Here is a 17689-nt window from a genome sequence, read left to right as displayed (position 1 = left end):
CTTTGGTTTATGGGGGATGGAGAAACTGTTAAACATGTGAAGGATATAAAATGTCTTTTGTGGTTAAAAAAACTGTTGGAATTAGGTAAACTAACATGTATTAGATGATGGAACACTAGATGCTGTAACAAACAAACCCCAAATTACATAATGGCTCAGACATGATAAAAGTTGACTTCCCACCACACAGAGTCCAAAATGGGTATTCCTGATTAATGGGGCAGCTTTTCCCTTAGTGATGATTCAGGGACCCAGGCTCCTTCTGTCTGTGTCTCTACTATTGTTAGCAGGTTACTGTGCTCATCTTCAGGAAGCCAAGGAAGGGAAAATAGAGCAGGGCATGAAGCATGGGAGGATTTTATGGTCCAGACCTGGATGTTGGGGGGCATCAGCTCTGCTAACATTCCATTGACCAGAATTCAGACCCATGGCCTCATTCAACCTCAGGAAAGGCTGAGAAACTATCTAGCTGGCTGCCCAAGAAGAAAAGGAAACAGGCTTGATGAAGAGTCAGCTAGTCTTTGCAAATGATGGAAGTCTCCAAGGGCTTCCAGTGAGCAGGCAAGAAAAAGGTGATTCAATCTCCAGCACCTTATCCTGAATGAACAGCTTGCTGTGGCCTGGATTCAGAGAGGAAGTCCCATTGTGAAACCACATTTGCTTTTTTCTAGGAAGAAATCTCTTAGAAAAACAAACAATTCTAACATTCCATTTATCTCTTCTGCCATTTGATATGTTTTGTGGGTTTCCAATTTGTTTTTTCAGTGTTCCATAAAAACAAGAGGTACCTTAAAGCCTGTAGGGTGTGACTAGAGTGGCTATACCCTAAGACTTGGACACTGGCATGGCTCCACTTTCAACTGGCAGCAAAAGCTTGACTACCAATCCTCATGCTCCTGGGGCTCAGGATCCAGTGCTGTGAAACGGGGATTAGTAACGCTTGCCACTGCCATGTTGTTGGGGAATCAAAGATCTGCTCGTTCTCTGCTCCAAATGATCCTCACAACAGCCCTTTGGAGTTAAAAGGGCAGGAATGGCCATCGCTCATTTCACAGATGGGGAAAGTCTGAGCTGGAGAGGTGACATGACTGGCCCAGGAAAACCCCAATTCACAGTCCCTAGACAAGAGGTGGTGGCTTGTGATTTGTTTTCCCTGATGCCTGGTGATCTCTTCAAAAAGGGGGGACTACAGAGAAGTAGAGGGGGAACTAAGGGCATCTGGAATCCCCAGAAACCTTCAGGTAGGAGGATGACCTAAATTAGCATTGATTCCCTGGCCAATAGCTGCCTGTTTGAGGAGAGGATCCTCCAGGAGGAACCATGAAGGAAAGAGACCCTCCTTTTGCATTCTTTTATTCTGAGTTCCAGGTAGTTACTGCCCCAGGTATGCTGTATTTACTGCATGGGTCTGTACCCCTTATCTGGAAAGGGAGAGTGATTTAAAAAAATAAGTGACGAAATGTTAACCATGAATCAGGGTGATGGGAATACAGGAATGCTTTATACTATTTTTGCAAGATTGCTGTAAGTTTGAAATTACTTCAAAACAAAAAGTAAAAAATAAATCAGAAGATTATAAGCACCTAGAAGCCCCCTCATGACCTCTTCCAATCACTACCTCCTCAAGGGAAGCCACAATTCTGACTCCTAATATCTAGACCAGTTTTTCTGAGTCATGTAGAAATCATTCTTTTGTGTCTGACTTCTTTCATTCAAAACTGTGTTTATGAGATTTAGCCATGTTGTTGCCTTTTTTCAACTCACTCATTCTCATTCCTTTATAGCATTCCATTGTAAGAATTTATCATATAGGGGTGGGACTTCCAGAATGACTGAGAACCTCTGAAAACGCTCACCCGAAAAGTACAATGATAAAACTATGCAAAATGGCCCAAAGCAACCATTTGAAAACTGGAAATTTATCAAAATCATATGTGGTAGGCAGAATAATGGCCTCCCAAAGATGTTCATGTCCTAATCCCTGGAACCTCTGAATATGTTTTTATATGGCAAGCGGGAATTAAGACTGAGGATGGAATTAAGCTTGTCAATCAGCTGACCATAAAATAAAGAGACAATCCTGAGTTATCTGAGTAGGCCCAGTGTAATTGCAATGGTTTCTTAAATGCGGAAGAGGGAAGCAGTGTAAGAAAGACTTGACTGGTCCATTACTGGCTTTGAAGATGGAAGAGGACCACAAGCCATGGAATGTAGGCAGCCTCTGGAAGATGGAAAAGGCAAAGAAATGGATTCTCCTCTAGGGCCTCCAGAAGGAAGGCAGCCCTGTTGACACCTTGATTTTAATGAGACCCATTTTATATTTCTGACCCACAGAACTGTAGGATAATACATTTTTATAATTTTAAGCCACTAAGTTTGTGATAATTTGATATAGAAGCAATAAAAAAACTAATACATCATACAAGAAATTGAGAAATGTTTACTCAAGAAAATCTACTGAACCCTAGTAAGAAGAGTATGAGTCTGTGGTATTCAGCTTGAGGCTACGCCCATCTTTCTCCTCCCCTCAGCTTCATAGTATAGAAAGGGGTGGCTTTATTGGCTCAGAGTACAGAAAATTCCATGCCCAGAGGCATTATCGAAAACAATAGTGGTCTCAGTGCCACACAATCAGAGAGGCAAATATCAAAGCTAGCCTGAGGTCTCAATACTGGCTGGGAAAAGCAATAGACCAACAGACCGGCCAGAAGTTTAACAGGGAGGTCTGGGGAATGAGACAGCCAAAGTTCTTCTCAGTAAGATTCTACTTATCTCTGAGAGTCTGCAGGCTATGTGCATGTGAAAGTCTGCACACATCTCAGAAGATATTGGAGAAGGTTCTAGTGAGCTACTTGGCACGAGCTTAATATTTGGCCTTGCAAACACAGGAGTTAAAATCTGGAGTAGACTTGTAAACTAGCTGCACCCCAAAAACACAAACAGATCATTCAGCAAAGGGTAGAAGCCTTACTGGCTCAAGATGTTTAAGCACAACTTCTGACCAACCATTGGCTAACAATCAAGGAATGCTGACCCTAGTACCAGGTTTAAAAATAAAAAAACAAGAATAAAAAATAACTGAGCAGAGACATCAGCAGTCACACGCTCAGGGGGAAACAAAATCTATAGAATTAGTCCAAACAAGTCACCAAAAAAAGAAACAAACAAACAACAATAAACAGCCCCAGTGGTGGGGAAAGGGTAACAGAATCCGGAGTTGGTGCAATATATGATCTACAACAGCTAGCTATTAACAAAAAATTACAAGACACGCAAATAAACAAACAAAAAAAGTGACCCATACCTAAGAAACAAAACAGTCAATAGAAATTTTCTTTGGGGGGATCCGGATGTTAGAATTAGAAGACAAAGTTGTCAAAGCAGCTATTGTAAACATATTCAAAGAACTAAAAGAGACCAAGTTTAAAGAATTAAAGGAAAATATTGGGACAAAGACTTATTAAATAGAAAATAATAATGAAGACAAAGAATTTTTTTTTTTAAAAAAGAAGAAGAACCAGTAGGATCTGAAAAGTGTAATAACTAAAATGAAAATTTCACTAGAGGGGCTCAAAATCAAAATTGAGCTGGCAGAATAAAGAATCAGTGAACTTAAGGACAGATCAATATGTTTTCCAATCTGAATAATGCAAGAAAAAAAATGAAGAAAAATGAACAGAATTTCAGAAATCTGTGGGACACCATCAATAGTAACAACATTTGTTCAATGGGCATTTCAGAAGGAGAGGAGAGAGGGCTTCCCAGGTGGTGCAGTGGTTAAGAATCTGCCTGTCAATGCAGAGGACACAGGTTCAAGCCCTGGTCCGGGAAGATCCCACATTCTGCGGAGCAACTAAGCCAGTGCACCACAACTACTGAGCCTGCAGTCTAGAGCCTGTGAGCCACAACTACTGAGCCTGCATGCTGCAACTACTGAAGCCCGTGTGCCTAGAGCCCGTGCTCCACAACAAGAGAAGCCACCGCAATGAGAAGCCTGCGCACTGCAAAGAAGAGTAGCCCCCGCTCGCCGCAACTAGAGAAAGCCTGCACGCAGCAACAAAGACCCAGTGCAGCCAAAAATAAATAAAAATAACTAAATAAAATTTAAAAATAAATTTAAAAAAATCATGATAAAAGTGTACTGTTGGGCTTATGACATACAAAGATGTAATATATGTAACAGTAATAGCGTGAAGGAGGGAGGTGAGTTATACTGGTGTAAGGAAAATACACTAGGAATTACCCTGAATTCACAGGAAGAAATGAAGACTACCAGAAATCATAAATACGTAAGTTAATTTAAAACCATTATAAATATATATTTTCTCTTTTCTTCTCTTAACTTCTTTGAAAGGCATAAGACTATGTAAAGAAATAATTATAACACTATACTGTTAGGTTTATAACACATATATATAGACATTATATGAAAATTATAGCACAAAGGAGGGGGGAGATTCACAACTAGACACATCACAGTAAAACTGTAGAAAGACAAAGAAGGAATCTTGAGAGTAGCAAGAGAAAAACAATTCATCTCATACATAGGATCCTCTAAGATTAACAGCTGACTTCTCATCAGAAACCATGGATGCCAGAAGGCCGAAGGATAACACATTCAAAGTGCTGAAAGGAAAAGACTGTCAACCAAGAATTCCCTATCCAGCAAAGCTGTCCTTCTAAAACAAATTAGAAATAAAAGCATTCCTATATAAACAGAAACAGTGAATTTGTCACGAGCAGACATGCCCTACAAGAAATACTAAAGTAAATTCTGCAAACTGAAATAAAAGGACCTAAGACAGTAAGTCAAATCCACAAAAGAAATAACACCAGTAAAGGTAACTACACAGATAAATATAAAAGGCAGTATAAATTTTTTTTGTTTATAACTCTTTTCTTCTCTCATCTGATTTAGAAAACTGCATGAAGCAATAATTGTCAAACTGGGTTGATAGATTTAAAATGTATAAAGATGTAATCTATATGAAAATAATAACACGAAGGAGAGGGGAGGGATTGAAGCAAAGGTTTTGTGTATTACTGAAATTAAATTGATAGTAATGCAAATTAGATGCTTCTAAATTAAGATGTTAATTGTACAACCATTATAAACATACATTCACCTAACAGTACTCCAAAATACATGAATCAAAAATTGACAGAATCCAAGGGATAATTCAACAATAATAGAGACTTCAATTGTCCCATTTTCAATAATTAATATAAATATGTAGAAGATCAATAAGAATATAGAAGACTTGAACGACACTATAAAAAAAACTGGACCTAACATTCTAACCCAACAATAGCAGAATAAACATTCTTCTCAAGTGTACATAGAACATTCTTCAGGACATACCATATGTTAAGCCATAAAACAAGCCTCAATAAATTTTAAAAGACTGAAATGACCCAAAGTATGTTTTCCAACCACAATTGAATAAAATAACAGAAGGAATTTTTGGAAATTCAGAAATACATGAAAATTAAACAACAAACTCCTAAATAACCAGTGAGTAAAAAAGAAATCACAGATGAAATTAGAAAGTACTTTGAGTTGAATAAAAACAAAACATCAAAACTTAGGGGATACAGCTAAGACAGTGCATAGAGGGAAATTAACAGCTCTAAATGCCTATATTTAAAAAGGAGAACGATCTCAAATAACCTAAACTTCCATCATGAGAAACTAATTTAAAAAAAGATCAAACTAAATCCAAAGCAAGCTGCAGGGATGAAATAGTACAGATTAAAGTGGAAATAAATAGAAAAACAACAGAGAAAATCAATGAAACCAAATATTGGTTCTTTGAAAATATCAACAAAACTGACAAAACTTTAGTTAGACTAAAGGAGAAAAGACGACACAAATTAACAAAATCAGGAATGAAACAGGAAATATTACTACCTAGAAAATATTATGGGCAACTGTATGACAACAAATTAGATAAACTAGATGAAATGAATGAATTCCTAGAAAGACAAAAACCACCAAAACTGACTAAGAAAGAAATAGAAAGTCTGAACAGATATATAACAAGCCGAAAGATTGGATTAGTAATCAAAATTTTCCCACAAAGAAGAGGCCAAGCTCAGATAGCTTCACTAGTGAATTCTGACAAAAGTTTAAGGAAGAATTAACACCAATCCTTCTCTAACTCTTCCAAAAATAGGAGGGAATACTTCCCAACTTATTCTATTGAGATAGGCTGGGACTTGGGACCCGGCACCTGGGACCCTTCACTGGAGTGCTTGCACCTGGATAAATGTCTACTGGAGAATACAAAGAAACTGTAAGGGACTAAAAATAACTGCATGCATGTGCGGGTAGGGCAAATTATGAATAAGATACAGAAAGGCCAAAACCAGCTGCTGTTTCTGAGGTGCCAAGAGCAAAAGCAGGGTACTCTGTGTGATCCCTGCACACAGCACCACCAAGGGGGTGGGCAGCCCACCTAAGCCATCCCTCCAGCCCAACCCACCAATCCACCCCTTACACTCACCCCATTTAAGGAATCAGCCTGCTCTCCTCAGAGAGCAAGCAAGGGCACCTGTTTCTTGTTTTCACTCCCTCTTGCTGCAGCCAGAGCCCAATAAAGCCTTGCCTGAATTTCTCATCTGGCCTCTTGTCAGTTTCTATTGATTGAGGAGTCCAAGTGCCTGGGTCAGTAACACTGGGAGGCCAATATTACTCTGATACCAAAACCGGAAAAAGTGATAAGGAAAAAGAAAACTAAGGAAAACAAAAACAAACAAAACTAGGAAAACCAACATCCCTTATGAATCTAAATGCAAAAATTCTATTAAATAAAAAATGAGCAAACCAAAATCCAGCAAAATATAAAAAGGATTAACTATGATCAAGTGGAATTTATCTCTGGAATACATGGTTAGTTTAACACACAAAAAACAATCAATGCAATATGCCATATTAATAGAATAAAGGACAAAAACCACATGATCATCTCAATAGACCCAGAAAAAGAATTTGACAAAATCCCATACCCCTTTTTTTTTTTCTTTTTTTCTTTTTTTTGCGGTACGCGGGCCTCTCACTGTTGTGGCCTCTCCCGTTGCGGAGCACAGGCTCCGGAAGCGCAGGCTCAGCGGCCATGGCTCACGGGCCCAGCCGCTCCACGGCATGTGGGATCTTCCCGGACCGGGGCACGAACCCCTGTCCCCCGCATCGGCAGGCGGACTCTCAACCACTGCGCCACCAGGGAAGCCCCCATACCCTTTAATGATAAAAAAATACTCAACTAAATAAAAGTGGAAAGGAACTTCCTCAATCTGATAAAGGGCATCTATGAAAAACCCACAGCCAACACATATGTAATGGTGAGAAACCAAATGCTTTCCCCCTGAGATCCGGAGCAAGACAAGGATTTCTGCTCTAGTCACTTTAAGTCAATATTTTATTGGAGCAACAAAGAGAAATAAGAGGCATCCATACCGAAGAAGTAAACTATCCCTATTTGCACATGTCATGATCCTATATACAGAAAATTCTCAGGGATTACAAAAACAAAAACAAATAAACAAACAGAACCACAAAACCCTAGTAGAAACAGCAGTAGTACAGTTGATTGCAGAGTAGAAGATCAATATACAAAAATCACCTGTATTTCTGTACACTTATGAACAATCCAAAAATGAACAGTTCCATTCACAACAGTATCAAAAGAATAAAATACTTTGGAATAAATTTAACAAATGTGGGGCAAGATTTGAAAACTGAAAATTATGTCTTTGCCAAGAGTAATAGAAATCTAAATAAACTGAGAGACATTCTGTGTTTATGGATTGGAAGACTCAATATCTACAGGAAATTCTCTTCTATTTGATCAACAGATCCAACTCGATCCTTAACAAAATCCAAGCAAGTGGTGGGGGGATGAACTGGGAGATTGGGATTGACATATATACACTAATATGTATGAAATAGATGACTAATGAGAACCTGCTGTATAGCACAGGGAACTCTACTTCACTTTGCTGTACAGTAGAAACTGACACAACATTATAAAACAACTATACCCCAATTAAAAAATAAAAATTCAAGCAAGTCTTTTTCTTTTCCACAGAGATTGACTAGCTGTTTCTAAAGTTTACATTAAAAGGCAAAGGGCCTTGAATAACAAAAACAATCTTGAAAAAGAATAACAAAGTTAGAGGACGTAACTTCCCAATTTCAAAACCTACTATAAACTACAGTAATAAAAAGAATGTGGGGCTGAATAAGGATAGACGTATAGATCAACGACACAGAAATAAACCCTTACATTTACGGTTAATTGATTTGCAACCAAGGAGCCAGGAGACAACGAGATACCTACACACAAAAGAATGAAGTTGGACCCCCTACATCACACCATTCACAAAATGTAACTCAAAATGGATCAGAGACCTAAATGTAGAGTTAAAACTATAAAACTCTTAGGACGAAATCTTTGTGACCTTGGATTAGGCAAAGCTTTTGTCACCGGCAAAGCCCACTGGGGTCCAGGGAAAAATAAGATTGAATCTAGGTGATAAGGTCTAATTTCTTCTGTGCTTAGTCTACTTTCCCTTGCCTGTAGGGGACCAGGTACAGAGGTCTTGCACCTAATACCACGGATTAGAGTTTCCATCGCAGAACCACTAAGCCCAGCACCCCAACTTGGCAGGGCCGTGTGCAGGGACGCTGCACCTGGCACTGCGATCTGGAGCGTGGGCAACATGTCTGCGCCAGACCTGCAAGAACTCCGCCCCCTCTCCACTTGACAAGAACCCTGTAAAGCGGCCCCGCCCACGGCCTTGCTGGATGGGGGTAGCGCGTACTCTAGAGCCAGAGCTTGCACCTGTCCATTCTTTGATTTGACCAAAGAATAAAACTTTCCTTTGCTTTAAAACCAAACTTGGTCTCGTTCTATTGGTGCAAGCAACACGGGGCAGGAGGACCCTTGTTGAGGCTCGACTCGAAAGAGTTGGCAGCAGTTTCTTAGATGCAACAACAAAAGCGTGATCCATAAAATTTTAAATTAATAAATTGAATTTCATCAAAATGTAAAACTGTATGAATCACCATTAAGAAAATCTAATCACTACAAGAAAATATTTGTAAATTACCTATCTGCTTAAAGATGTGTACCCAAAATACAAAGAACCTTTTACAGAACGTGACTAAGAACACGACAAGTAATCCAATTTAAAAATAGGCAAAGGAACTAAATAGACATTTCACCAAAGAAGCTATATGAGTATCCAATAAGCATATGATAAGATGTTCTACACTTAGTCATTAGAGAAATGTAAACCACAATAAGATACCATTTCATACCACAAGAATGACTAGAATAAAAGAAAAGATAGGGCTTCCCTGGTGGCGCAGTGGTTGAGAGTCCGCCTGCCGATGCAGGGGACACGGGTTCGTGCCCCGGTCCGGGAAGATCCCACAGGCTGCGGAGCGGCTGGGCCCGTGAGCCATGGCTGCTGAGCCTGCGCATCCGGAGCCTGTTGGCTCCGCAACGGGAGAGGCCACAACAGTGAGAGGCCCGCGTACCGCAAAAAAAAAAAAACTATCCTGGGAACAAACAATCCTAAAATTTGTATGGGACTACAAAAGACCTCAAATAGCCAAAACAATCGAGAAAGAAGAGCAAAGCTGAAAGCGTTATGATCCTTGATTTCAAACCACATTACAGGGACTTCCCTGGTGGTCCACTGCTTGAGACTCCATGCTTCCACAGCAGGGGGTACGGTTCAATCCCTGGTCAGGGAACTAAGGTCCCACATGCTGCATGGCCAAAAAATAACAAAAACAAAAGCAAAATAAACACATTAGGAAGAATGAAGTCTTGCCTTGAGGGCCTCATGATAAGTGAAATAAGTCAGACAGAGAAAGACAAATACTGTTAAATGTCACTTACATGTGGAATTTAAAATAAAAAACAAGTTTATGAATACAGGGAACTGGTTGCCAGAGGTGGCAGGTAGGGGTGGGCAAAATGGGTAAAGGGGGTCAAAAGGTAGAAACTTCCAGTTATAAAATCAAAAGTCATGGGGATCCAATGTACAGCATGCCTATAGTTAATAACACTGTATTGCATATTTGAAAGCTGCTAAGAGAGTCAATCAATCTTAAAAGTTCTCATCACACACACCAAAAAATTGTAACTATTCATGGTGACAGAAGATGTTAACTAGATTTATTGTGATGATCATTTCACAATATATACAAATATTGAATCATTATGTTCTACACCTGAAATATAATGCTGTATGTCAATTATACCTCAATAAGTTTTTTTAATTTAAAAAATTAGTTTATTATTAAATGTTTAGAGAAGAAAATGTCTCAAATGATTATGGAAAAACATTATTACAATAACATTAAAAAAGAAAAGACAAAAAAATAATAATTTGCAAGTAAATTGTAGACATCATGACACTCTATTCTTTTTTTTTTAATACTCAGTAAGTCATGCATGCAATGATTGTATAAACCTGTAGCACTATTGTTTCCAAGGCTACCTTGAAGCTGCAAAAAGCCTAGCTTTCAAACAGGAAAAGGAGGTATCATCTTTTCTGAGTCCTTGTGAAGACTCTTCCCACATTAGATTTATATAGATGTTTCTCACAAGCTACGTGAAAGAAATTTTAGGCACAGCGTTCTTTCAGTGAAAGAAAGCTACGCTCATTGGGTCATGCATGCAGTGAATTGTATAACAGACCTGTAGCACTAGTGTTTTTAAAGCTGCTTTGAAGGTGGGAAAAGCCTAGCTTTCAAACAGGGACAGGATGTATCTTCCTTTCCATCTGCATGTAAAGGTTTCTTCCTGCATTAGATACATAGATGTTTGTTACACGCTATATGAAAGAAATTTTAGGTAGAGTATTCTTTCAGTGAGAGGAAGTTATACTCAGTGATGACACTACATTCTTAAATATTTCAAACACGTATCTTCTTTCAAGAATAAAGACATTCTATATATATGCAAAAAAAAAGGATTTTTTTCTACTGGAATTGCCTTAAATCTATAGATCAATTTGGAGAAATGAGAAGTAGACTCTTTATAATCCTGAGTCTTTCAATCTATGGTCATGGTATATTCCTCCATTCATTTAGCTTTTCTGTAAGTTTTTTTCAAAAATAGTTTGTGGTTTTCAATGTAGAGGTCTTGTACAACTTTTATTAGATTTCTTTCTAGGTTTCAAATTATTTATAGTACTGTATGACATTTAAAATTTTCCATTAAAAATTTTTAATCATCTCATCTTTAAATTTTTTTTTTTTTTTTTTTGCGGTACACGGGCCTCTCACTGTTGTGGCCTCTCCTGCTGCGGAGCACAGGCTCTGGACGCGCAGGCTCAGCGGCCATGGCTCACAGGCCCAGCCGCTCCGCGGCATGTGGGATCCTCCCGGACCGGGGCACGAATCCCCGTTCCCTGCATTGGCAGGCAGACTCCCAACCACTGAGCCACCAGGGAAGCCCTCATCTTTAAATTTAAGTATCTATTTGTATGTTGCTTGTTTATCGAAATGTAATTAACCTTTGAATTAACTTTGGATGCAGAAACCATGCTAAATTTCCTTATCAATTCCAAGAGCTAGTGTGTAGATCCTTTTGGAAAGTTCTCTGTACTCAATCATGTCATGAGTAATGGTAGCTTTTTTTTTTCCTTTCTAATTCTTATGCCTTTTATTTCTTGACTTATTGCACTGGCTACCACTCTAGTACAATGTTAAAGAGAAGTGGTGACAGTGATCTAAATCACTTGTCTAGTATACTATCCTAATTGTAGTAAAAAGGGGAACTGGGGCTATATGTACATATATGCTTAAAATCTTTGGATCTTTCTGAAAGATATACTAAAAACTGGTAACCTATCACTAAGGCAGCAAGTGTTGGGACCAGGGGTTAAATCTAGAGCCAATGGTAGCCACCGCAGACCTGCCCCAGGCTTGCTCTGGAATGGAGGAATAATCTGTCTCATTAGATTTTAAAACCCACAGAGCAGAATCACAGTCAAATTCTCACACCAGGAAGAGAGGCCCAAATGGGATGCAGGAATGGGGGCTTTCACCATTGTTTAGAAGGGAAAGTGGCCCAGAGAAAAGACTCTTCCCTCTAACTATGTTTTCTGGGCATTTCATGGTCCTGCTTTCCTACTGCTTTCTCTTGGGACTTTTCATCAGCATCACAGAAACTCTCAAATCACAAATCAACATTGAAGTTATTGTTGAAGAAACAGGCAAGAGTAGTTACCTCTGGGAAAAGTAACTGGGGGTCAGGGGACAGGGAGAGAGGTTTGTTTTTTACTGTTATACCATGTACGTGTGTTATGGACTGAATGTTTGTGTCCCCCCAAAATTCATATGCTAAAATCTAACCCCCAGTGTGATGTTGGAGGCAGGGCCTTCGGGAGATACTTAGGTCTTGAGGGTGGAACTCTCATGAATGGGATGAGCATCCTTATAAGAAGCCTGAAATCTAGTTCACTCCCTTTTTCCACCATGGGAGGATACAATGAGAAGTCAGCAGTCTACAGCCTGGAAGAGGGTCCTCACCAGAATGGACCATGCTGGCACAATGATCTTGAACTTTCAGCCTCTAAAACTGTAAGAAATAAACTTCTGTTGTTGGTAAGCCACCTGGTTCACATTATTTTGTAACAGCAGCCCAGCTGACTAAGATAACACGTAATACTGATTCAAAAACAAATTTAGTATTTTATTTACCTTATAATAAATAACTCAATTAGATGTTAAATTACTCAGTTGAAAAGCCGAATTTTGGGAAAACACCCCTCTCGGAGAGTGTGGGGCTGTCAGCCCCTCTCCCCAAACCCCACTGTGCTTCTGACATGGAGAAGAGAGGGGCACAGAAGCCAAGACCTCCTTGGCTTCTGTGGAACAGCAGTGAGCAGGGGCCACAGCAGGGAGGGATGTGAGGACAGGGTGCCACGGCTGACCTAGGGAGACTGAGCAGCCACAGAAAAAGACACAGAGACCCAGAGAGAAGCTGAACCACAAAGATGGCAGAGTGCCTGGCACAGAAAACAGGAGTTCCTGTTCCTGAGTGGGGAGGACCCCCAAGACATCCTTAGAGACACTCCCATCTCTTCAAGCCCTGTTTCCTGTGTGTCCCTGTGACATACCCCACCTGAGGAGTCATGAGCATGTCCTGTTCCTCCAAAACACTGACTCAGGTGGGGCTCTTTCATTGACCCTTGAGTCGTCTTGGGAAGGCGGCCTGCCTCTTCCGGCACCACACCCCCCGCCGGCTGGTCAAGGCGGGCTAGTGACTCCGGAGGCCTCCCGCCTGCCCCAGACCAGAGGAGGAGGCTGAACGGCTCCAGGCAGCCCTAGTGCTGCCCTGCGCTCCCCCACTCTTCCCCACCCCAGTTGTTTCTGGATATTCCATGTCCCTGTGTGTGAGGCCCAGGCAAATTCTTTCTGTGTTTACGAATGGCCGTAAATCTGTGACATCTCTCCGCAGCTGACCAGTCCCGTAAGAGTTTTCCGGAGCCCTTAGGCAAGAGGGCCCCTGCGTGGGGTTGGGGGGTGTCTCTCTGCTCCATCTGGAGCAGCCCCCCTTCCTATACTCCAACCTTCCCAGAGGATCCCCTAACCACTGCGGCTGGATCCCAATCGACAGCTGGGACTTTCCAAAAGCTCCACTAGGCCTATTCCCAGAATCTCCCCCTCTCCAGGCCACCCATCAGGGATCTTGAATACTGGGTGAGGTGAGGAGAAGGTTTCTTGGAGCCCCAAGAGCAGAGGAAATAGCCCTGGACCACCACACTGGAATTCTCCCTGAACCCAATTACCGCGTTGTTAATAGAAGTTGAGAATATGTGCCTCGCTCTCTTTTATGTGGATTAATTTATTTAATCCTCACAAAAACGCTTTGAGGTGGGTACTACTGTTTTCCCCATTTTACAGAGAAGGAAACAGGCACCAGGAGTTTAGAATGCTTGCCAAGGTCCACAGCTGTAAGTGACAGAGCCAGGATTCAAACCTAAGTAGTTTGAGTCCAAAATCTCAGCCTTCTGGGCTTCCCTGGTGGCGCAGTGGTTGAGAGTCCGCCTGCCGATGCAGGGGACGCGGGTTTGTGCCCCGGTCCGGGGGGATCCCGCGTGCCGCGGAGCGGCTGGGCCCGTGAGCCATGGCCGCTGAGCCTGCGCGTCTGGAGCCTGTGCTCTGCAACGGGAGAGGCCGCAGCAGTGAGAGGCCCGCGTAGTGCAAAAAAAAAAAAAATCTCGGCCTTCAACTCATACATTCTACTGCCTCTCACAGTCCCTGGGCACGATCCCACCTCTGAGCTTTTGGTCATGCTGTTCCCTCCTTCTGGAATGCTTCCTCCCTTCTCCACCTGGCAAAACGTACCCTTCCGTGCCCACACAAGTGCTTTCCCTGATACGTTCCCTCTCCTCCTCTCTCCCCCACTAGACAGAATTGCACGGCATCCTCCTCTGGGCCACCAGGCTGCCACTTCTTTCCACCATGGGGTGGACACGCCACAAGGTCTTTGCCCAGTCATGACGTCACTCCCCACTGAGCCACGAACATTTCCAGGGAGGGTGTGGGCTTTGTCCATCTTGATGTCACCAGCCTCGCACACAACAGACCTCTCCAAGAGTTGTTCAGTGTTCCAGATAGGGCTGGCCTCAGCCTCCGACTTTCTGCGGGCCTTTGGATAAATCACTGCCCTTCTCTGGTCTCTCTCAGGAGTGAGATTTTTCTCTGTTCCTCAGCTGCTGAAAGCCCCATCTCTCCCTGGCAGAGAAATCACCTGGGGACCTTTTCTCCACACTCTATGGGAGGGAGACCAGGAGCTGCTAGTTGGGTCAGCCCGAGGTTCTGGGATCTCAGGCTGGACTTGTCCCAGAGGAAAGTCTGAGTCACCTTCCTGTCTACGGATGGTGCCTGGTTGCTTTCTCTTGGGTGATGAAGGTCCAGGAAATGTCCAGACCCCTCCATCCAAACCCCCACTCCTCTTGTCCAGGCCCGAGGAGAAGGGTCATCCAGTTACAACACCCCACGGATAATAATAACTGTTACTAGGTATCATACAACACCGCCCCCCCATTCATCCTCAGTGCTGTGCATTCCCAAGCCTGGGAGGCAGAGCACTGGGATGGTTAGGACAACAGGCTGGGGTCGGGCCAGAGCTCCAGCTCCAGGGCTTCCACACCTTCTGAGCCTCAGTTCCCCCAACTGTAAAATGGGTCAAGTGCCTTTCCTCAATGGGTCGGCGTTGTGAAGAAAATATGCGTGAGCCACACAGTGCCTGGCACATAGCTACGGCTCAACACCTGGCTTAGACCACTGTATGGATCAGAAGATCTGTGAGCAACCTGGGGTCAAACTGTAGGTGTTCTATTCACCTCCCTGCCCCCGGCACCCTGTACATGATAAATACCCAAAAGACCGAAGGAAATGTTCCTTTTTCTGCTCTGCCCTGGTGGCTGTGTGTCTTTGGGCACTCTGCTTTTCCTCTCTGGGCCCAGCCTCTTCGGGGGTTGATGTGAAGCTGTCTAGGCTTACACTTGAATATCAACACCCAAGGGAGTGGTAGGTCACATTAGGGACCGTGCGGTCGGCGGAGCCCGCCTGGTATGATTTCTGTCTCCAATGCTAACTAGCTGTGTAACACAGGGCACTTCCTTGACCTCCCTAAGTCTCAGTTTCCTTATCTGTAAAATGCGTAAAATGTGTCCAGGTTCTCCCTTCCCCTCAGTGTTGTTTTGAAACTTCAGTGCACGAAGACTGCTTGGCACAGACCCGGAACATTGTAAATGCTCAATTAATTAAAGATTATTTGAGTGAAAGGAGGAAGTGGTGGGGACCGGGGAAGGATGGTTGTAAATCACGAGTTGTGGGAACCTAGAAAGGCAGCAACAACTTCCAGCTGGTGAGGCGTAGAGAGGAGCTCCTTGGGGAAGATGAACCTGGAGGCCCAGAGAGGGAAGGTGACCTACCCAATGCTACACAGCTGTTGTGGCAGTACTGGAAGGGGGCTCAGTAGATTTGGTCCCAGTTTGGGCTGGGAGGCAGCGATCTGTGACAGGGGCAGGCAATGTCTCGCAGATGACCCCCGGGGAAGGCGGGTGCTGTTTTCTAGTGTGTACTTGGGAAGCTGTGATTTCCTCTCTTCCTTCTGAGAACCAAGGGCTCTTAAACGAATTTTGGTCTAAGCTCTATTTCACTCAGTGAATTTGTTTAAAATAATATCTCTGAGTGGAAACAGTTCATCCCTGACGATTTCACCCTCCAACTTGAGGAACACTCCCCAGACTGTGAGGCAAGACGGGGTTCTAGAGCTCTCTGGGCCTCAGTTTCCCCTTCTGTAAAATGACCAGATTCTATAGGCATTCGTGTACTCTTGCAAACAACCACCAAGATATATTGTTAAATGCTGGGGTCGGGGGAGGAACGGAGCAGAGTGTAAAGGAAACCACAGCATCAGGAGGGGAAGGAGAGGAAATACCTATATGTATCTGCTTGTAGGTGCAAAGATGTCCTGGAGGGCTGCATGAGGAACTGGGAACAGGGGTTGCCTCTGGGGAAGAAAACTGGGGTCAGGGATGAGAGGAAAGTGTTTCACTGCTTATTCTTTTGTACCTTTTGAAAGTCAAATTATGTAAATGTCATGCCTGTTAAAAATTTTTTTAAATATACAATGTGAAAAAAAAATTAAGTTTTGGAAGCCAGCGTTTTGGGATTTTAAAAAATTATATAACAGAGGGCTTCCCTGGTGGCGCAGCGGTTGAGACTCCGCCTGCTAATGCAGGGGACACAGGTTCGAGCCCTGGTCTGGGAAGATCCCACGTGCCGCGGAGCGACTGGGCCCGTGAGCCACAACTACTGAGCCTGTGCATCTGGAGCCTGTGCTCCGCAACAAGAGAGGCCGTGACAGTGAGAGGCCCCCACACCGTGATGAAGAGTGGCCCCCGCTCGCCGCAACTAGCGATAGCCCTCGCACAGAAATGAAGACCCAACACAGCCAAATATAAATAAATAAAATTAAAAAAAAATTATATAACAGTGACTGCAGTTTTTATTTCCTTTTCATATGCTAAGCTTTGAAGAAGAAAATCCCTAGTGGCAGGCTCTCTGGCCAGAGACTTCCTGATACCAGCGACAGGAGGAAGCAGGAGAACAAAGAGGAAAAAAGGATATGGTTCCAAACTTCAAACCTTACTTTGAAAGGTACAAAATGAAAAGTGAAATCCTTCCCTTTCCCTCCCCAGACATAACCTCTGATAATAGCTTTTTGTGATTCATTGTGGGGAGGAGGGGGACCTAAAAAAATAAAAGGAGGGAAAAGAAAACAGACGTTGTGAAAGGCAAGTTTCCATTTAATTTAACCCTTATGTCTGTTTCTACATGTGATTTTGTCCTGTTTCTCCGGGCACCGGGCTGGGCCTGATTCTTCTTGGCCAAGAACGCAAGTCGGGAGGCTTCCGAGAAGCAGTATTCCTGTCTTCTCCAAGTTAGGCAGTGACATCCCTAGCTGGCTCCTGGGGAGAGGGAGACCACCCAGAGCCTGCCTGGTCTGAGGATCTGACCCTGGCAAATAACCTCACACCCAGCCATGTCCACCATGGTCATCTGTCCGCAGAACAACAAGCATCACCCCAGCCAGACCGAGAAAGGCGGTAAAGGTTTCCAGAGCACAGATGCCTTTTCCTAACATCT

Source organism: Phocoena phocoena, chromosome 20 (assembly GCF_963924675.1).
Source record: "Phocoena phocoena chromosome 20, mPhoPho1.1, whole genome shotgun sequence".
Taxonomy (NCBI): domain Eukaryota; kingdom Metazoa; phylum Chordata; class Mammalia; order Artiodactyla; family Phocoenidae; genus Phocoena; species Phocoena phocoena.
The sequence above is the reverse complement of the archived record's forward strand: the minus strand, read 5'-3'. Positions refer to the sequence as shown.